The following is a 21,490-nucleotide window of genomic DNA, read 5'->3' as shown; positions in this document are numbered from 1 at the left end:
TCATATGATTTTAATAAGACAATGTGTAATTTAATGTTATTGCATTGATATTAAATGAGATGTAAGTTTATATGTAAGTAATACATCACTATTACTTGAATTATGATATTTTATAAAAATATTGGAAATATGTTTGTGGATAATTACTTGATTGGTGAAATTGTTGGAAAAGAAAGAGAAATCCCGGTTGAACCTTCGGAAAGATTGGATGATACAGATGGTATGTTGCTAGGTCACATGTATAGTGCTGAGTGCACATCATGTGTACAAGAGAGCTACAAGACATTATGATGTAGCTAGGTCGCATGAGTGATACTATGTGTACACCATGTAGACAAGAGAGCTACGGGATATATGTAGCTAAATCGCATGCGTGGTTCCAAGTGAAGGACACCATGTAGACAAGAGAGCTACGAGATAAACTGGCTAGGTCACATGGGTGGTACTAAGTGTTCACCATGTGTACAAGAGAGCCGAACTATATGATGGGTGGAGCTATGTGTTGAAACCACCAAGTATCGAGGATTGATCCGAAGTGTTCAACGGGAGACTCTCTATGTATTGCTTTGTGAGTTTTGTGATGAATAAGTGCAGGAACTTGGTTATGTGAATGATGTATTCATTAACCCACTGTGATGTGGTAAGGTTATAAACAAGTAAGTTATACATGAGGATGATTTTATGGTGACCTTGTGATCATGGGCCTATACTTTTGATGTATCAAATGTGGTGAAAATGATTTGTGATATGTATGTTAAAATGAGGTTAATACAAAGAAAGTGTGAAAGAGTGAATTAGAATTAAAACTATTTTGGACAGTAGCAGTGATGTGAATTTGAAAAATCACCAAAAATAGTATAAATTGAATCAGAGACTGAATGAGATATCAAATTAAAGCTTAATGAGTCTATTTTCATATAAAAGAAACATACAAGCAAAGGAGTTCTATATTTTGAGATATTTATGTTTTGTGAGACTGATTCAGAATGATTACGTGATCCCTGTTCTGAATTTGGAAAATCACAAAATTTGGAGAAAAATAATTAGAGGATCAAAATTATATTTTAAAATCCATAATGAGTCTATTTTCAAGATAAATCAACAAGAACATTATCTTAGTTCTGTACTGTGAGATAATTATTTTTTAGTGAAGAGAGGTCAGAACTGTCAGAAAGTGAAACAGGGGAAATTTTAATGAATAAACTGTACTAATTGGCTAAACCAAAAATTATGAAAATTTTATGGTGGAAATATATGTGAGTCTAGTTTCAGGGGAAATTTACGGATCTTAATTTGGATCTCTGTAGCTCAAATTATAAATAATTAAGTGACTATGACTCGTGTGGATAGTTTGATGTGAACATTTATTAGTAAATTGTGAAATCGTACTTACAAGAATGCTATATACATTAAGGATGTGGAATGGAGAGGAGGAGGAGGAAAATAAATATAAGTGGAATACATGGATACTATGGTATATGAAATATTGATATAATGAAATAAATGATATGTGTTTATAAGAAAACAAAAAGAGAATGTTATGTATCATGACATGTATATATATATATATATATAACTAGTCTCAATGCAATGCTTGTTGGGTATGGAATTGAATTGAAATGTTTCAGGCAAACATGTTATTCTGTGCATCTGAATCGTGGTATTTTATAAAGATATGATCTAGCTTTAAATATGAATGCTTGATGATTAAGCTGAAGATATTTGGTAAGATGATAATCTTGGTATATATGTATAAGTGGTACTATAATAAACAAGGTAAAATGAGTATGAGAGACACATGTATGATGACATACAAATGCTATGTTTGTGGTTTAATTGAGGATGTTTAATCATTAAATGAATACCATGTTATATGCTTTTGATTTTGTATAAGTGTGTAAGAGATCAAGGTTGACCAAAGCTTGGAAAATAGCCTAGGTATATTCCACACAGGCAGAGACACGACCATGTGTCTCAGCCGTGTATGGAACACGACTTTGGGATACAAGCGTGTGGAGCCTTAAAGCATGAGATTTTCAAGATTTTCGTAAGTTCTCGGTTTAGTCCCAAACCCTTTCTAAAGTATGTTTTGGGCTTCGTAAACTCAAATAAGGGACTATGTGTAAGAGAATGAACTCTTTGAAATATGAATAAAATTTTATGGCTCGTATTTTAGTTTAATGTTTGTATGTTTGTCTGGTAACGCCTCGTACCTTAGCCCGGCCTCGGATACGGGTAAGGGGTGTTACAGTCGAGGACTTTTCTAGTGTGTCAAGTAAACTGAAGTGTCAAGCAAGACGAGTCATGTAAGGGCCGATAAAGATGGGGCCCTTCTTATGGCGTTCAGTCTGATTGTAGTAAGCGAGCGCAATAAAATATGTCACATCAAACACATGTCCAGTAATCATGCTTCACAAGAAATAAGCATCATAGGTACTAACCACTCTTGTGCTCTCTCTCCAACCCGCCAAAGTGTGAGTTAGGAGGACATGAATATACTGTAGGGCTGAAGAGAGGTGCATCGCCTTTGAGCGACTTGCGACATAGTTAGTTAGGCCGCCTGTGAGCTCCACCCAACATTGCGAGGGTGAGTAATGAATATGTCGATGAAGGCAGAGAAAGTTCTCAGTGCTCATGAACTCCTCTGTGTAAAGTCCCAAAGCAGCACCGAACTCTATGATACACATGTGTCACACCAACCCGCCAAGGCGAAAGGTGATGGTGCCTGGCTCGTCATGGACTGACATGACTTGCTGAACTAAAAATGTGGCACCAAACTCTAAGGTGAGCTCTGAGTAGGTGGGCTCAATGATGGTGAAGAACCTATCCCATGGGGCTGTGGTGATAATCGCGCACACATCATCAGCCAAAAGGACCTACTCTAGCGCGGCCCAATCAATGCAACGACCCACATCGAGAGGTCGTACTCGATGAAGCTGGTATATTTCCTCTTGAGGGCCCGCTGAAAATTGGAGATAAGGTTGGCGAGCCTCGGCAGATGCGCTCAATGAAGAGGTCCCACTGGAACCTTTCTGCTTTTTTGAAGCGGAGACGGTAGTCTTCTTGCCTTGTGTGTTGGTCATAATGTTCCTGAAATAATAAAAAAGTGTATTAATAAATAATATATTACCAAATAAAAGCAAATAATCCTAATTAACAAATTACTCCTAAAACTTAATATTCAAAATCAAAATATACAACTTTATGTAATGATTCTAAATAGAAAGTACATAATTAAATAACTAAATAAGTAAAATCCAAACTAAATATGAATCGAACTCAAAGACAAAGTAACCTATACTAATATATATATATATATATATATATAACAATAGTAACTAATCATTGGCAGAACAAAATCATATTAGACAAGAATAGTAAAATGAATAAATTATATGTGAAGAAATCATGTCAAATAGACATCAAACAGTGGGTAATCATATGAATGATAATGAACAATGGAAAGAAAAGAAAATAGTGAAGAATTGGAATAGGTAATAAGCATAAGAAATAACTAACATAAAATACTTGTTATAATAATCAAAATAGTAATTGTTAGGGGTGAAAAGGGGAACTGGAAGAAGTGACCGGAGATGTGGACGGCAGTGGGATAGGGAGGCGTGCGGCGGTGCTTGGTGGTCGGAGGAAAAGGAGAAAGGGGAAAAAGAAAGGAGAAAAATAAAAGAAAGGGAGAGATGGGGAAGGAAGGGGTAGGAGAAGGAGGAAAGAGGAGAAAGGAAAAGAGGAAAGAAAAATGGAAAAAAGTATAGGGATGTGGTGGCCAGTTGATGGACGGTGAGAGGGAGGAGGGAACAACGGTGTCTAGTTGAAGAAGATGAGGGAGAAAAAGACAAAAAAAATGAAAAGAGAATTTAGGGTTTAGGGGTTTTATGTGGACACGGTCATGTGAGTCTCGTATTGGGCCACACGGTCGTGTCGCACACCCGTGTGGCTCGAAATCTAGCCCGTTTTCGTCAAAGAGAATAATAGCCCACTCGTCACACGGTCATATCGCACGGTCGTGTGCTACGTCGTTCGCTTCTCCCACGCCTATGTGGTCTACCCCACACCCGTATGTCCTAACACATGGCCGTGTGCCTTACCCGTGAAGCTCTCTGACTTATTTAAAATTTGAAAATTTAGTTCCAGTTTTCACACGACCTTTGACACACCCGTGTGTCTAGGCCGTATGGGTCATACGACTGTATCGCATGCCCGTGTGGTCTCTATTAGGCCGTGTCTCTGTCTAAATTTGGGAAAATTAAGTCCTAGGATCAACACGGCCAAGGACACGCCCATGTGTTCAGGCCGTGCGGATTACACGGCCATGTCGCCAGGCTGTGTAATACACTGTTTAATCCCTGTTAGAGCACACGACCTAGGACACGCCCGTGTGTCCAGGCCGTGTGGGCCAAAAAACTTGCATTTAACATTGAAAAATAGATAAAAAAATAAACTAGTTAGTGGTGTTAGTGATCGGGTTGCCTCCCGAGAAGCGTTTATTTAGAGTTTAAGCTCGACTTTACCTCGTATTCACATAGTCACGGCTGATTACGAAGTCGAAACCCCTCTTTCTTGTTGTCAATTCCTTTATTTAAATAAGGTTTAAGTCGAGTGTTGTTTACCTTAAAAGTGCCGAAATGTTAATGGTTTACCTCGATTGTATAGTATGGAAAGACTTTGAGTACTGTAAAAGGAGTCGCTCCGTTTGCATTGAGCTCTGTATTGATAATTCGAGGGTCATTTTTATCTAACTAGACTTGGTCCCCTACCTTGAATTGGCTCGTCTCGTCTTTATGCTCGTCATGGTTTTGTTTTGATTCGGCTTTGTGTATTTTTGGTTCCTCCTTGACATGTGTCCGCCATTCATCTAGTTCTTCTATCTGAAGCCTTTGTTCTTCATGAACTGTTCTAATGTTGTCGAATGAACTAAAACGTGGCTAATTTGTATTACTTGAAAATTTTTCCTGCAAAGAAGGTCGAACCATATGAGTAGGCATATTATCAAGATTTAGACAATTACCTTCATCACTCGATGTCTTGACCGAATCTCGAGCCTGAAGAATGATTGTTTCGTCACCTACATGAAGCGTTAGTTCACCTGTACCAACATCTATGATAGTTCTAGTAGTTGCTAAAAATGGAAGACCCAAAATTAAAGGCACCTCAACATCCTCATCCATGTCAAGCACAACAAAATCAATAGGGAATATGAATTTATCTACTTTTACAAGTACGTCTTCAATAATACCCCTAGGAAACCTAATATTTTTATCTTCTAGTTGTATACTCATTCTATTTTGTTTAGGTTTCCCAAGACCTAGTTGTTTAAACATTTTATAAGGCATGACATTTATACTTGCCCCTAAATCGGCTAAAGCATTATCAATATTTAAACTACCAATTAAACAAGGAATAGTAAAACTTCCTGGATCTTTTAACTTGTTGGATAGTTTATTTTGTAGAATCACTGAGCAAACTGCATTTAACTCTACATGCGACGAATCATTTAACTTCCGTTTGTTTGCTAGAAGCTCCTTTAAAAATTTAACCTAATTGGGCATCTGCGAAAGAGGTTTAATAAACGATAAGTTAATATGTAACTTTTTTAAAATGTTAAGAAATTTACCAAATTGTTCGTTTGTGCGGTCTTTCTTTGCCAGTTTAGGGTATAGCACGCGATGTGTATATTCTGTGCTCACCGGTTTCTGTTTAATGTGGCTTTCACCATCCTTACTATTATTTACCATGGTTTCTTGCCTTGGTTCTGGTTTGGACTCAACTAACCCTTCTTCATATTGAACAGTAATCGCATGAAGTTGCTCTCTTGGGTTAGTCTCGGTGTTGCTAAGCAAGCTACCTTGTGATCGTTTTGAGATCAGCTTAGCAAGCTGACCTATTTGAGTCTCGAGACATTGAATTGACGCTTACTAATTTTTAAGCACTATTTCAGTGTTTTGGAAGCGTGTTTCTGACATCGAGATGAATTTCGATAGCATCTCCTCAAATTTCGTCTTCTTTTCCTGCTGGTAAGGTGGTAGGAAGCCTGGAGGGGGTTGCGGTTTTTGATTGCCTTGTCCACCCCAAGAGAAGTTGGGATGGTTCCTCCAACCTGTATTGTAAGTAATACTATAGGGGTTATTCTGAGGTCTTGAATTGTTACCCATATAGTTGACTTGTTCGTTCGTGGTGTTGGAGTCATAGGCTAGGCATTCTGTATTATTCATTCCTCCTCCACTTGTGCTGCACTGCATCACCAGATGTACCTGCGTAGAGACACATAAATTATCAATCTTTTTATTTAAAAGCTCTACCTGATTTAATAATATAGTGACTGTGTAGAGGTTGAAAACATTGGCTGCTTTAATAGACTTTATCCTCATGACTTGCCACTGATAGTTATTCAGCGACATCTCTTCAATAAATTCATAAGCCTCATTGGGTGTTTTGTTATTTAGGGTTCCGCCAGCGGCTGCATCGATCAGCTGTCTAGTTGAGGGGTTCAAACTATTGTAGAATGTCTAAACCTGTAGCCATAAAGGTAGCCCATGGTGAGGGCACCTTCTCAATAAGTCCTTATACCTCTCCCATGCATCATAAAAAGTTTTTAAATCCATCTGCACAAAAGAAGAGATATCATTCTTCAACTTAGCCATTTTAGCCGGTGAAAAATATTTAAGCAAAAATTTTTCAGTCATTTGTTCCCGAGTAGTGATTGACCCTCATGGTAACAAGTTCAACCACTGTTTAGCCTTATTCCGTAATGAAAAGGGAAACAACCGAAGGCGAATGGCATCATCAGAAATGCCATTGATCTTAAAGGTGTCTCGGAATTCCAGAAAATTTGCTAAATGAGTGTTTGGATCCCATCCTACAAACCATCAAACTGAACAAAATGTTGTATCATTTGAATCGTGTTAGATTTCAGTTCAAAATTATTTGCAGAAACAACAGGTCTAACAATACTCGATTCAGTTTCTGTTAAAGTAGGCTTAGCATAATCATACATAGTACGAGGAGCAGGATTTTGATTTACTAGATTTGCAGCAATTACAGGAGGTAGCAGATTATTCGGATTGTCCACCATCTCTTCGGGTATATCGGTCACGTCCTTTTGCTCTTTCTCTATATACTGTAGGCTTCGCCTTATTTCTCTTCTATTTCTGCGAGCTGTACTTTCTATCTCACTGTCAAATAGCAAAGATCTTGACGGGTTCCTGCTAGTCATAAACTAGAGATTCCTACCAGAAGCAAATAACAGGGAGATTAGAAGAGAAGTAAAGATTAAATTCAAACAAAAAGTAATTCGCAATAAAATTAAAAAATGGCTAAAGTGATAAAAATCAAGCGTTCCTAATATCTTAGTCCCCGGCAACGGCGCCAAAAACTTGATGATCATTTTATGAATCACTAAACTAGACTACGATCATGATTAAGGCAAGCGCACCTATCGAATGGTAGTATAGCTATGGTGAGTCCAGAATATTGTATCCACAAGGACTAAAAGTACTAGTATTAACTGTCTTTCTATTATTTAGCCTAAAATATAAAAGATTTGTTGTAATTTAAAATTAACTAAACTAATTAACTAATGAACGCGACAGAGAGAGACTTGGGAAAAATACTTGAAGAAAACTTATAAAGAGGACAATATCCAGGAAAGAATCCACCTAGACTTCACTTATTATTCTGATTCTAAATCAAATGATTTATTCACTTGTCATGATCCGTAGAAATCCCTAAATTATGTTAATATCTCTTTCGAGACAAAGAACAACTGATTCTAGGTTGATTAATTGAAATCTCTTTCTAATTAAAACCCTTATCGTCACATTAACTTGATTTATGGATTTCCCTATTAGATTTGACTCTAATCAGGCATATTTATGTCATCCTATTTCTAGGATTACATGCAACTCCGCTTAATTATGCTAGATCTAATATTAAACAAGAACTTTTGCTCCACTGAATAAACACATCAAATTTGGAATAATATCCTGAAAATATTAAAACAATGATTAAGAACACATAATTAAGAACAAGAACAAGTATTTATCGTGTAATTTAGATAATTAAATAATAAGATCCATCTTAGGTTTTCATCCTCCATAAGTATTTAGGGAGTTTAGTTCATAATGTAGTAGGAAAACATCTCAAAAATAGGAAAATAAGAAAACATAAAGAAACCCAAAAAGTTCGAGAGAAATTGAAGAGATATCTTCAGTCTTGAAGGAGATCTTACTTTCGAGCTGAATCTGTTGGCATTCTTCGAGTAATTCCTGTGTTCTACTCTGTATCCTCCTTTTGATCCTCTTCTCCTGTGTTTAAATAGACTTTGGAATGCCCAAAATAGCCCTGAAATTATCCTTTTCTAAGTAGAATTAAAATAGGTCTCGACAAGGACACGGCAGTGTAGCACGCCCGTGTGATGGTGCTCAGGCCGTGTGTAATTCTAACATGGTTTTAAGTTGACACGGCCATGACACATAGACGTGTGGCCTACCCTTGTGGAAGTGTCTAGGTCGGGTGAAGCGCTGAAATAAACCCATTTTGTCTGTTTTTGGCCTTTTTCTTGCACTTTTCACTTTCCTATGCTCATCTGGATATAAAACATGAAATTAAAGGATTAAGAGCATCAAATCCACTAAATCTTATGATAAATCATCCAAAAATATGCCAAGAATGGGATTAAAATATGTTACTTTTGAGGTTTATCAGTGCGGCATCGACCAGTAGTTGTTTGCTCCTACTGCAGTCATGGGCTTGTTGGCAAATATTGATTCTACGGCTCAAGGTGAACAACCCATATATGTTTCCATTGGTGACGATCTAAACATCATTTATTAACAAATACATAGTTTGTATAGTAATTTTTATTATTATATGTTTCTACTAACATATCACTTGTACAGGTGGAACCACGGGCCGAGCTACATGGGACTGCTCGATGATTTAGAAGATATTAGGTTGTTGTTAAATCAATGCTCGGAAGCTGAGGTAGTGACCTATTCTTTTGAACCTATGTTTATTACGTAATGATTGGTAAAAAAATTCATAAATAATAATATTTACAATTTTGCTTTTCAGCTTGAATGGATGTCGTACACCGACACCGATGTCATATCCTGCATTTCACTGAAATTTTTATGCAATTGATAGATGTGGGATGTGAATGTGCCGTTGATAGTGTACGCGATGATGGAAATGCACGAAATAAAACAGGTGTTGCAGCAGTTCGAGTGGAGGCAACGAATTCCATCGCCACTGCAAGATTTGAAGGATCTGCACAAAGTAGACATGCAGGGGAAGGGCAACATTGACTGTTCGAAGCGGCACGAGGAGTACATCGAAGCATGGGGTCGTATGATGTAATTTATACCCATTCACGAACAATTTTTCTCAATAGAAACGACAACAACTGATGATTACTTAGCATGACTCAGATTTATCGGTAAGCCGTATCTGCTATTACCAGAGGAGAGGAGTCAGCAAATTCAGGCAAAGAGATCAGGTCGACTGCCACAGCATATCAGGAGGAAACGCAGTCAGACGACTCAGACGACGGGTTCGTTATCCGCTTCAGCAGAAGACGCGTCGTCTATGATTTTAATATAATAAAACATAACATAAAATAAATAATAAATAAAATAAATGAAATAAAGATAGAAAAGGAGAAAGTAAATAGACGAAATAGAGAAGAACAGGGGAGAAAAAGAGAAAAGAAAAAAAGAAAGGGGAAGTAGGGATTTTAAGGTTTCAAGCTTAAGTGGTAAGTCAATTTAATCTATTTTCTTGTAATTTTGATGTTTTTGGAATCGTAGAACAAAATACTACTTGATATAAGTGGAAATTTTGAAAGCTAGTTGATTTTTAGATATAGGTTATGTTAAATTAATTGAAGAATTAGGGTTTGAATTGATAGAATTTCAAGTTAGAAATGAGAAAGATATTAAATTGCAAAACAAATCATAAGTTTTATGTAGTAAGGACTAAATTGAAAGAATTTCAAAATTAGAGTTTTATTGTGAAATTAGGGAGTTGAAATTAGATTAAAGTGGAAATTGAATTGAGATATGGAATTGGTTTTGTAAGAAAATAGTTAGTTTGATTTAAGGACTAATTGGAATTAAAGTAAAAGTTGTATAGAAATTGAAATATTCAATGTTAAATTGTAGTGTATTGATAAATTTTAATTGTTGCGATTTTCGTAGCTAACATTGAGCCGGAGACCTCGGCTAAAAAAAGAAAGGAAAAAGTCAACGAGGATTAGCTCGGAAAGTACGGTTTGTATTTCTATAATCCAGAAACTAAAATTATTTGTTGTATTTATTATTATGTATGGCAAGTGAAATTGAGGTGAGTTTGATATATTGACATTGAATTGAATTGTTTTGTGAAATTATGTGTATGATTGAAAAGTATATTGAATTTGGAATTTATTGAAATTGTATATTGATTGGAAATTGAATTATGTATTAAAACACCCTATTAACAATATTAGGCTAAGTCAGATATAGTTGGCATGCTATAGGATTGGAGGTGTTCAGGGATACTTCAACTTCGAGTCGATGAGGCACTATGTGCCGTTTTATTATTGCTTCGGATAAATTCGATGATGTACTAAGTACCGTATTGTTTTACTTCGGTATGGCCGATGAGGCACTAGGTGCCGTAATTGTGTGTTTGGGTTGGATCCGTGTATCCATTAGAGTCCGAGTCGTGTTAATAGGGATATATGAATGATATTGAATAAGAAATGTATATTGATATTGAAATTGAAATTGAGAAATTTAATGTGAAATGCTATTGAATAACAATTGTGAGATTGAAATAGAAGATATGATGATTTGAAAGTGATGTGGATGATGAGCTTATGAAATTGGTTATTTATTGAATGATTATTATTATGTATGATTATGTATATAAATATTATAAATTTTTGTTTAATAAGTATTCGGATTATAGAAATACCATTGAGTGTATATTCAGCGTACGGTTTGTCTTTGTGCGCAGGTCAGGTAAAGTCTGATTATTGAATCAGCATCCAAAGTCAATCCCGAACTCAAACACGTGGTGAAGTATTTTCTCTTTTGAGAATGGAATGTACCTAGGTTGTCTTTTGATGTCATTTTGAGATGTGAATATTAATGGTGTATAAAATGATATTGGTTGATTTATATATATAAATATTTGTCTTATATTATAGCCATTTATATGGTTTAGTTTGAATTGATTGAATGGTATTTAATTGAATTGATTAGATAACTTATGTTAGATATCTATGAACATGCATGAGTTAGATCATTATATTGATAGTCCTGACATGTTTTAGATGTATTTATTTATGTTTTGTTCTAGTTGAAAGATTGGATTTTGAGTTGCTTGTTGTTCATGATTTGTAGGGTTGGTAAAATTGTTGTATAAGGCTCATTTTGAGTCCAGACGGCCTGGAACACAGGCGTGTAGCTAGACCGTGTGAGACACACGGCTTACAGATGGGCGTGTGGTTAGGCCGTGCGTCCCCTGCAACATAAAATTTTAAAAACAAAATGCTCAGGTATTTCTACACGGGCGTGTGTGTCTGTTGTGTGAGGTACACGGCCTAGCACACGGACGTGTGGCTTGGTCGTGTGAGGTAAGTCAGAGAGTTACACGGGGTAGGACACAGCCTGAAGCATCGGCATGTTTTAGGGTCACATGGGTGTGTGAGCCCTGTATATAGGAAAAATATTAAAATTTCGCGAAAAATTCTCTGATCTTTTAATTAAGTCTCGATTCGTTTTAAATACATATATTAGGCCTCGAAAACCCGTAAAGGGACTATATGATTAATTTATAACGTGTAGGCAATTTAATTTATTTAATGTTCATAATTGATCTGAATTGTCCAGTATTGCTCTGTAACCCTGTTTCGACGACGGATAAGGGTTAGGGGGTGTTACACCTTCCGTCCTTTATGACACACTTTCTTTTGAATTTTTCGAAGTGAGACTTTGTGATGTAGTAGTTTACACCTTTCTTGATGTTGTACCACTTTAGCGCAGCAAGAAAAGTACCTTTTTTGGGGTATTCAATTCCAACATCTAGTACTCTTAAATCACGAACTGCCTTGCATGACCAAGTTGTTTTGTGCGGAAGTCGAGAAAACTCTAAACCACTTTCAGCCAATTGGTCGATGTTCGTCATATGGGGTGGAGGTTCATACGCTATAAATCATAGATCTGGGTCTGGAGTATTGTCCAAGGCGTCATCGTTAAACTCACAAGGTTTTGGTTCTATTGTAACTAGATCTGGTTCGAAAAGTAGTTCCACTTTTGAACCATTCGGACTGCGTTATTGAATTTGCTCAAGTTCTGACTCCTCCCCCTTGTTTGTATCCACAGTCCCTTCTTGCTCACCGGCATCCTCTTCCTCACCCGCGCCTTTATTGTCAACTTCCAATATGGTGTTGGACATACCCTTGCCAACCCCCGTCGAAAGGAGTAGGTCATTAATTCTCTTACAACCCATTTACCCGCCAGAATAATCTTCGGGTTGATGACTGGTGTACGTCAATGATCCCCTAGTATAACTGTTTCCACCCCATAATATTGACCCAATGCCAAAGTTGAAATCAGATGCGCTGATTGAATGTCGAACTTGATTCTCTAGATTTGAGTTATGCTGATACCCCGACTGGTACTAATCCTTGAAATTTAGGTTGATGTCGGAGATCGATAAGTATCTTCCCATCGATATCCCAGGAAAATCGTAGTAGTTGCTTTAAAAGAGGTCGGAAAACCCATCACACAACTATGTAGTAGGACTTTCTATTTGAACTTCAGCACTTGTATTCGTCGCAACGGAGGTCGAATATGGTCCAGATCTATCAGCATTGATGAACTTGACATATAACTAAATAATATCATTTTCGCTTGAGATGTGCAATGATATGACTGTTTCGAGATGCGTCTCAATAATCACATCGAATAACTCATACTTATAGGGGTCAACAGATGTATGAAATCTGTATTGTAACCTCGTAATTCTTCCCCAGCTCGATCCCTTGACTTTACTCCTGATCTGGGTCCGTAGCTCACGCATTTGAATGGTACTATTAAATGTTAATTCTATGGACTTCGCTCCTACAAACACAACCTCAAACTTTGTATTACAGATTTGACCATCATAGTATATAACGAATTTCACTCGTCGACTCATTTCAATATTGGTCACGGTTTGGATGAATAAACACAAATAAATAAGTAGAGAGTTGTATGAATGAGTACTCACAAGTCTCACCTGTGATGCAAGTTTTTTTTGTTTGATATTAACTTGATGTGTGTCTATGATATGAAAATTACATCGATTTTATAAGAAAATTATGTAGGGAGAAAGAGAATACGTACTATGAATTTTGTTACGAATACACATATTAGTTGCATAGTGTATAGTGCAAATAAATTTTATCATGCATTCAAAACTCATATAATTTTATCGAGATTCTACGTTTCATAACGTGCACAACAGTCATTTGAAAAGGTACTTTTTGCCTGGAATGGTAAAATATGTTAGAGAAAGCTCACCCAACTGGGGGCTTTCCTGCTTCCAAGTTAGGCGAGCATTCTCTAACATACTAACCATTCCTAGGGCTGAAAAGCCTGACGCTTCGAACAATTTGAATGATTTAAATATTTCAACATGTTTAGAATATGTTGCAGCGCACTTTGAAGGTTTTCCTTTGCAAACAGACCCTTCCATGCGACTATAAAATAACTCTAACATACCAAGCTTCATCATCCCTCACTTATATAATTTCTATCCAATCCTTTCTATTTCTCCACCATAAACCATTTTCCAACCTTAAAAATTTCGATCGCTAAAATTATTTGGTTTATATTTGAGTTATTCTTGAGTCTTCGATAATACGATATCACTCCAAGCCGTACACATTTCATATATCATACTGAGATGGGATCATTGCCACTGAAACCTATCCTAGGGAAGTCAGTTATGGGTGATTTTGCTTTGTACGGTCAAGGCTGAAAGTTGACATGAAGGTCTCAATCAATGGTCGTTATGTGGTAATGGATCGGGGTATAATGAGGGAGCCATTTGACGGTCGTTACGTAGCCACGAGCTCAATCTTTTCGAATACATGGAAATAATGCCCTATAAATACCATATAGAATTTAAAGGGCATAATCATATGGAAAAAGTCTAGGGTTTCTAGTTATAATCAATATAATTTTTTTTTATTTCCAGGCAACCGGTACCTTTAACCTTCATTCTTGCTCAAAATCCGCCACCGTCGTGGATGCAAGAGGACTTTCAAGTAGGGAACAGCTATTACGGTGCAGTAAAAGTGATATCCTTTTAGATCAACGATGGTTGTCATTATTACAGAACCCATTATTAATAACTACAACCGCTGCTGCACCGACTCGATTTTGATCTTTTCTATGTTGAAACATTCGCTTTCCTCCTGAGATCCCTCTTGTTTCCCCCTCGATGTTGGCCTTCAGACAAGAATGGAAGGTTAGAGATGTAACATCCTGATTTAGGGTCTAGTTGAAATAGTGGTTTCGAGACCACAAATTCGACATAAAAAAATTTATTTTTATTATATTTTTATGGTTTAAGATTTCACAAAATGATTTCGTGAAAATTTTGTTTGAAAATTTTGACGTTTGGGCACTCAAATTGGTGAAAATGACTAAATCGTAAAAAATGCAAAAGTTGAGTTCTACATTCTAGAGATGTCCAATTGTTATGAAATTTTAAATTGAAGCTCCTTATATGGTAATTAGACCATTGGCTAAGCTGGTGGACAAAAATGTACATGGTTAGGCATGTTTCCAAAGTTTTTCATTAAAGGCATTTTGGTCATTTAATTATTAAAATGAATTAATAACAAAAATAAAAGCCAAAAAGTTTGTCCATCTTCCTCATTGGCCAAAATTTGCAAGAGGAAGCCATGGCTAGGGTTTTTCAAGCTTTCAAGCTCGATTATCAAAGAAAAAGAGATTCAGGCCTAGAATGAGAGAAAACGAGTAATTGACAGTTAGTCCCTCTTTGCCATTTTGGTTTCGAGGAAAGTTCGTATGTAAATAATACTATGTTATGTTTGTGTTTTAAATATTCTAAATGCTTTGATAATGTATGAAATAAATGATTGATTCTATGGTTGTATTTGACGAAGTTCGGATAAGTGAGAAAAATCTCGTTTGAACCTTAGGAATAGAATAGGATACGAGTGACATGTCACTGAGGATATTTGTGATGTATGTGTGATTATGTGATCCAGGTGCTGGTCTCGTACGTCTACCAGTGGCTGGGTAGTCCGGCATGTGTTGCGGATACCTGACAGCTTATGTGAGCAGCATTGCTTAGTTGCATCTCAACCGTCAGCTCATGTGAGTAGACCCGAGATTTGCTCGTGAGTAAGCATTTATATGATATGAGATATGATGTAACTTTAGCTACATATGTGGCACTTATGTGCAAAGACTTTCCGTGTATCCATTTAGTATTCCAAGTGTTCAAAGGGTATGCCAAAGATGAGAAAGTAAGTGGTTATGTTACGAGATGGTACAGGTATGTACATAAAGATTTTAAGTATTGACTTTATGATATTGTGAGGTATAATCACTATGAAAGTGACTTTGAGATAGCCCTATAATTTTTGATTTATGGACATGATGTATAAATGCATGTAAACACGGTTGATGACTATATGTTAGGCTTTAGAGGCCCAATTGATTGGTGAGATAGAAAATTTTGTTCATTTGAATTATGATTGATCAGTTATGAGTGAAAGGAAATATTGGCCTAATTGCTTATTAAAATGGTTAAGAAAGTATAGAAAGAAAGAGTTTATACAATTTGAAATATGTTAAGTTATATGCATGCATATGCTAAGGTCACTCATGTTGTGGTTAAATTCATTTGGCATGGATGAATTGTGGATATGATCATGGATGTTTGATGATGAAATTGTGAGTAAATGGCATAATAACATCTAAGGCATGAATGTATAAAATGGAAGTAAATTGATGTTACATATTGCATATGATTTGGTAAGCTTGGTCTAAATAAAATATGAAGTTTTAAGCAAGTATAAATTGAAAGAAATTGACATGTATGAGACATGTTTATGAATGTGTAAGTGCTCATTTATGCCATGTAGGATGTCATTGAGATGTGCAAGTGTACTTGTGTTATTGAGGGTGACAAAAAGCTTGGAAAATAACCTCAAAGTTGTCCACACGGGTAGACACACGGGCATGTGTCTTGGCCGTGTGTGACACACGGTCTGCCCTATGGGCATGTGATCCGGTCGTGTATCCCTTGCACCCTAATTAGGTAAAACAGAATGCTCAGTAGTAAACACATGGGTAGAGACACGGTCTTATGTCTCAGCCGTGTGGAGGGCATGGCTTAAGTATACGGGCATGTGACTTGGCCGTGTGACCTCAATTTAGTTGATGACATCATAAATAAAGAGTTATACGGGCTAAAGACACGGGCGTGTCCCAAGTCACATGGGCGTATATGACCACACGGCCTACACACACAGGCGTGTGACCTTCCAAAATAGGAAAATTTTCTAAGTGTTGTATAAGTTTCGAGAGTTCTTAGTTTAGTCTCGAATCACACCCAATGTATGTTTTGAGACTCGAAGGCCCATAAAAGGGACGATATGCATGTGAATGAAATGTTTTAAATTTGGAAGAAAATTAAGGTCTCAATTTTGTATGATTGTGTGAGTTTATGTCCGGTAGCGCCTTGTACCCTGTTTTCGGTGTCGAATATGGGTAAGAAGTGTTACAAGAGATACTGGCTGCTTGAAAATAGAGAAAAAAAATTACGTTGATTACACAAGAAGTCCCTAGAGTTTTTCCGTATAATTAATGCCTCAATCTTATGTATGGTTTATATATAGGAAATTGTTTGTGGGTATCCAAAAAGCTTGAACTCTTGATTGCGTAACGATCGTCATTTGGCTCTTTAATTATATTTGAACCCGTGACCGTATCACGGCCACCGGATGGGACCTTCACATTGAATTCAACCCCTGATTGTATCAAATATTATTACCTTGAAACCGAATTTTCCCACAATGGGTTTCTAAGGTCATGGTCTTATCTCGTTGTGACATATGAAATGTATGTGTGTTAAGGTGCATTATCACATCCCCGACCCCTCAAAACTATTTAATATTTTTTTCCATTTAAGTCGAAAACCCTAAACACTTTTAAAATACCCAAAACCAAAACCTTGACCCTAATAAAATTAAAACCTTAACCCTAAGAAGGAGAACTAATAAGCATGCCTAGCTGGCTAAGCTTACCAGAAAGCTCATCCAGTTGGACGTGGCTAGGTGCGTTTTCCAGTTAAATCGACCTATATCCCTAATTAATTTTAAAATGGCGTAAAATCTTAATTAAAAAAATTGGCCTGTGGGCCTTATTTTGCCATTAAATATGTAAATAATATATTTAAGAGAGAAGTTAAGAATTTTGTTTTAGAAATTAGGGATTTTAATAGATTTATTGGACGACTTATTTTCCATGCCTATCATATATTTATATGGCTCTTTTTTTTCTTGTTAAAATAGAAGAAGAAAGTCATTCCGTTCAAAAGTTCTTACATGGTATCAAGAGCCATAGAAAAACAAAATAACCATGAACATAGAAAGAAAGAAACCTGCTTCCACCTACTTGTTGACTTTGAGTGATAATCCTAGGCTAAAGCTATGCGAATTGCGTTGAGGGCTAAAAATAAATTCAAATTTATTGATGGAAAAATTGAACAACTTGATAATGATTCCTCTAAATTGGAGGATTAGTGGACTATAAATTCTATGTTGGTTTCATGGATGCTCAATACAATCGAGCCAACCCTGTACTCTACTATAACTTATATAGAGATTGCAAAGGATTTATTGGAGGATATCAAAGAACGATTCTCTATTGTTAATAGACCTCGTGTTTAGTAGATTAAGGTAGAACTTGCCAACTATAAATAGAGAGGTTTTCTAATTGTGACTTACTATGGGAAATTGAAACAACTATGGGAAGAACTTGCAAATTATGAGCAAATTCCCATCTACTATTGTGGAAAATGTGATTGTAATATTGGAACTGAACTCGACAAGAAATGAGAAGAAGAGAGACTTCATCAATTTTTTATGGGGTTTAAAGATGTGTTATATGGAACTACTTGTTCCAATATTTTGAGCACAGATTCATTGCCAAACTTAAACAAGGCATTCTTGTTGGTGTGCTAAGAAGAATGCATTAAAAAAACTTCATAAGGGAAGGAGGAACATGGAGAAGTTGTGAAATTTTTATGCAGACCAAAATAGGAGGTCGAAAGTATAAAACATAAATGAGAGACAAATCAATTGTTTGCTCACATTGCAAAAGAAAAGGACATGATTCTGAAACTTGTTTCCAACTTATTGGATATCCGAAATGGTAGGGTGACCGATCCAAAGGGACTGGACGTGGAAAAGGGGGACAGAGTGTAGGGCAAGGACGTAGTAATGCGCCAAAGGTGAATACAACTCATGTAATTGGGCAACCATTATCATCAATGGCAGTAATAGGGGAATGTACAACGTATAAGACCTAAACAATTGAACAATGGACACTCTTTCTCAATTTTTTGAAAACATGCAAATTGGGTACTAGCAAAAAGTTGAATGGCAAGAGTAATCTAAGTTTGATCATTGATTTGGGTGCTTCCTAACATATGACAGATACTTTAGATTTTTTAACAAATTTGAAAGAAATTGAGGCATGTCCAATTGGTTTGTCTAATGGTGAGGAGGTAATGGCGTTGAAGGAGGGATTGGTTTGTTTGGGAAAACTTATCAAACTAGACAATGTTCTTTATGTTCCAAACTTGAATTGCAATTTGATATCTGTATCACAGTTGGTTGATAGATCTAATTGTAATGCCCAATTTACTAATAAAATTTGTGTTATACAAGACCGCACCTCGAGGATGGCGATTGGAGCGGGTGAACAATGCAAGAGGCTTTACTGTTTGAAGTCGACAACATCAGTCCAAGTATGCAAGGCTAGTCATGTAGATTCCTTTGAATTATAGCATAGGAGGATAAGGCATCCGTCTGTAAAAACAATAGAATCTCTTCCTTATATTAAACTGAGTAATAGTTTAGTGAAGAATAAACCATGTGACATTTGTTTAAGAGCTAAGAAAATAAGATAAGTTTTTGTTTCTAATGACATTAAAGCAAATGAAAATTTTGAATTAATTCATTGTAATTTTTGGGGACCTTATCGTGTTAATGCTTCTTCTGGTGTTTTGTATGGATATAGTTGTTGACTGAAAAAATAGAAGTGGGCATTGTATTGCATAATTTCTTTGCTATGACTAAAAGACAATTTTATAAAGATGTAAAAGTAGTTAGAAGCGATAATGGGGCTAAATTTTTTACGTGTTTGAAAGACTATTTTTCTAAAAATAGAATTTTATATTAGACTTCATGTGTAGAAACACCTCAACAGAATCGTCGTGTTGAGAGGAAGCATCACCATATATTAAATATAGCTAGAGCTTTAAGATTTCAAGGCAATCTTCCCATCAAGTTTTGGAGATAATGTGTTTTGACGATTAGATATTTAATCAACCGGACATCTTTTAAACTAGTGGGAGGAAAAACTCCTTATGAGATCTTGTTTGGTAAACCTTCTAGTTATAATCATATTCAAACTTTTAGATGCCTTTGTTATGTTCAAAACTTGACTAAGAAGAAAGAAAAGTTTGCTAGCAGAAGTCAATGGTGTGTGTTTGTAGGATATCATTTTGGAAAAAAAGGGTGGAGAGTTTATGATCTTGATATAGGAAAGTATTTTGTATCGAGAAATATTGTGTTTTCTGAATATGAATTTCCATTTGATGTTAGTAAGAAGGGTGCACAACCAGAACTAGCACAAAATACTTATTTCAGTATCACCAACCATGCTAATGATGAGTTGAATGAAGTCGAAGAAAGTGAGGTACTTGAGAATTCAACCGTGATTCAATGTGATAACGATGACAAAAGGTGTTACTGAATTCTCAAGTCAATTTGTTTAAAAACAACTTGGGCGTGGTCATAGAACAAAAGAAATTTCTACTTGACTGCGAGATTTTGTGACATATACTGCACAACGAATAAGCCCCTCTACATATTCATCCAAACCAATTTTGTCCCCAGGTATCTCTTATCCTATATCACATTATGTAAATTGCAACAATTTTTCTCCAAAACATCATTCTTTTCTAGTAGCTATGGTAGCCGAAAAGGAGCCTACTTCAAAAGTTCAAGCCATAAAAGATATTCGATGGAAAGAAGCTATGACAAAAGAAATTGAGGTTCTTAAAGCTAATGGGATATGGACTTTGGAATATTTACCACCGGGAAAATGAGCTATAGGGAGTAAATAGGTTTACAAGACCAAATATAATTCAAATGGTTTAGTTAAACGTTATAAAGCTTGATTGGTGATTCTTCGCAATAATCAGATTGAAGGAATTGATTACAGTGAGACCTTCACCCCCGTATAAAAAATGGTGACTGTTCGTATGTTTCTTTCGATGGTGGTAACAAAGAAATGGAAACTTCATGAAATGGATGTTCATAATGCATTCTTGTATGGAGGTGTACATGAAGATGCCTCCTAGTTTTGTCACACAAACAAGCTGGCAAAGTCTGTAGATTACGTAAATCACTTTATGGGTTATGATAGGCCCCTCGCTATTGGTTCGAAGTTGACAACTGCATTAAAGTGGTCTCAGTTTTACTATTCATTGTTTACTTTGAATCAAGACAAGATATAGTTGAGTATACTGGTGTATGTTGATGGTCTTGTTATTGCGCGAAAAAATAGTGTTGCCATTTAGAAGTTTAAAGATTATTTATGGTACTGTTTCCATATGAAAGATTTGGGAATATTGAAAAAAATTTGGGCATAGAAATGGTACAAAATTGCGAAGGGATTTTTTTTCCAACAAAAATCTTCTTTGGATATTATTAGCGAAGTTGGGTTATTGAATGCTAAACCATCTGGTTTTCCCATCGAACAAAATCATCATTTAGCCTTGGCAGAGAGTGCGCTGTTGGAATATTCAGAAAATTATCAGAGATTGATGGGAAGATTGTGATAATACTCTAGAATAACGTATTTTTATGTATTAATCATGTGTTTATTCTGAGGTTAATCCTACTAATTTGAGTTATTTATGTCTTTTTATCGATTAGGGACTGATTTGGAGGCAAAAGCAAAATTAAGGGACAAAAGTGCGAATTTGGAGACACAATGGGCTGATATGCGACACAGGAAAAAGATTGTGCAAAAAGTGCGAGCATGGAAGACACAATGACTAAAAACGTAAAAAGAAGGGATCTTATTTTATAAGACTCCATTTTATTTATATTAGGATAATTAATATTAAGATAATTATTAAGGTTATTTAATTTTAAGATTTTATTTTA

The 21,490-nt window shown here is 36.0% G+C and overlaps 1 non-coding gene across 1 annotated transcript; it reads left to right on the top strand.

Annotated features, from left to right (window-relative positions):
- The first annotated feature begins 6,543 nt into the window (after window positions 1–6,543).
- Window positions 6,544–6,650, top strand: LOC128279966 (small nucleolar RNA R71). Its single transcript, XR_008270150.1, has one exon. It is a non-coding gene; the product is annotated as a small nucleolar RNA R71 (small nucleolar RNA).
- Window positions 6,651–21,490: the final 14,840 nt, after the last annotated feature.

The sequence above is a fragment of the Gossypium arboreum genome, chromosome 8 (assembly GCF_025698485.1).
Source record: "Gossypium arboreum isolate Shixiya-1 chromosome 8, ASM2569848v2, whole genome shotgun sequence".
NCBI lineage: Eukaryota > Viridiplantae > Streptophyta > Magnoliopsida > Malvales > Malvaceae > Gossypium > Gossypium arboreum.
The sequence above is the reverse complement of the archived record's forward strand: the minus strand, read 5'-3'. Positions and strand labels throughout refer to the sequence as shown.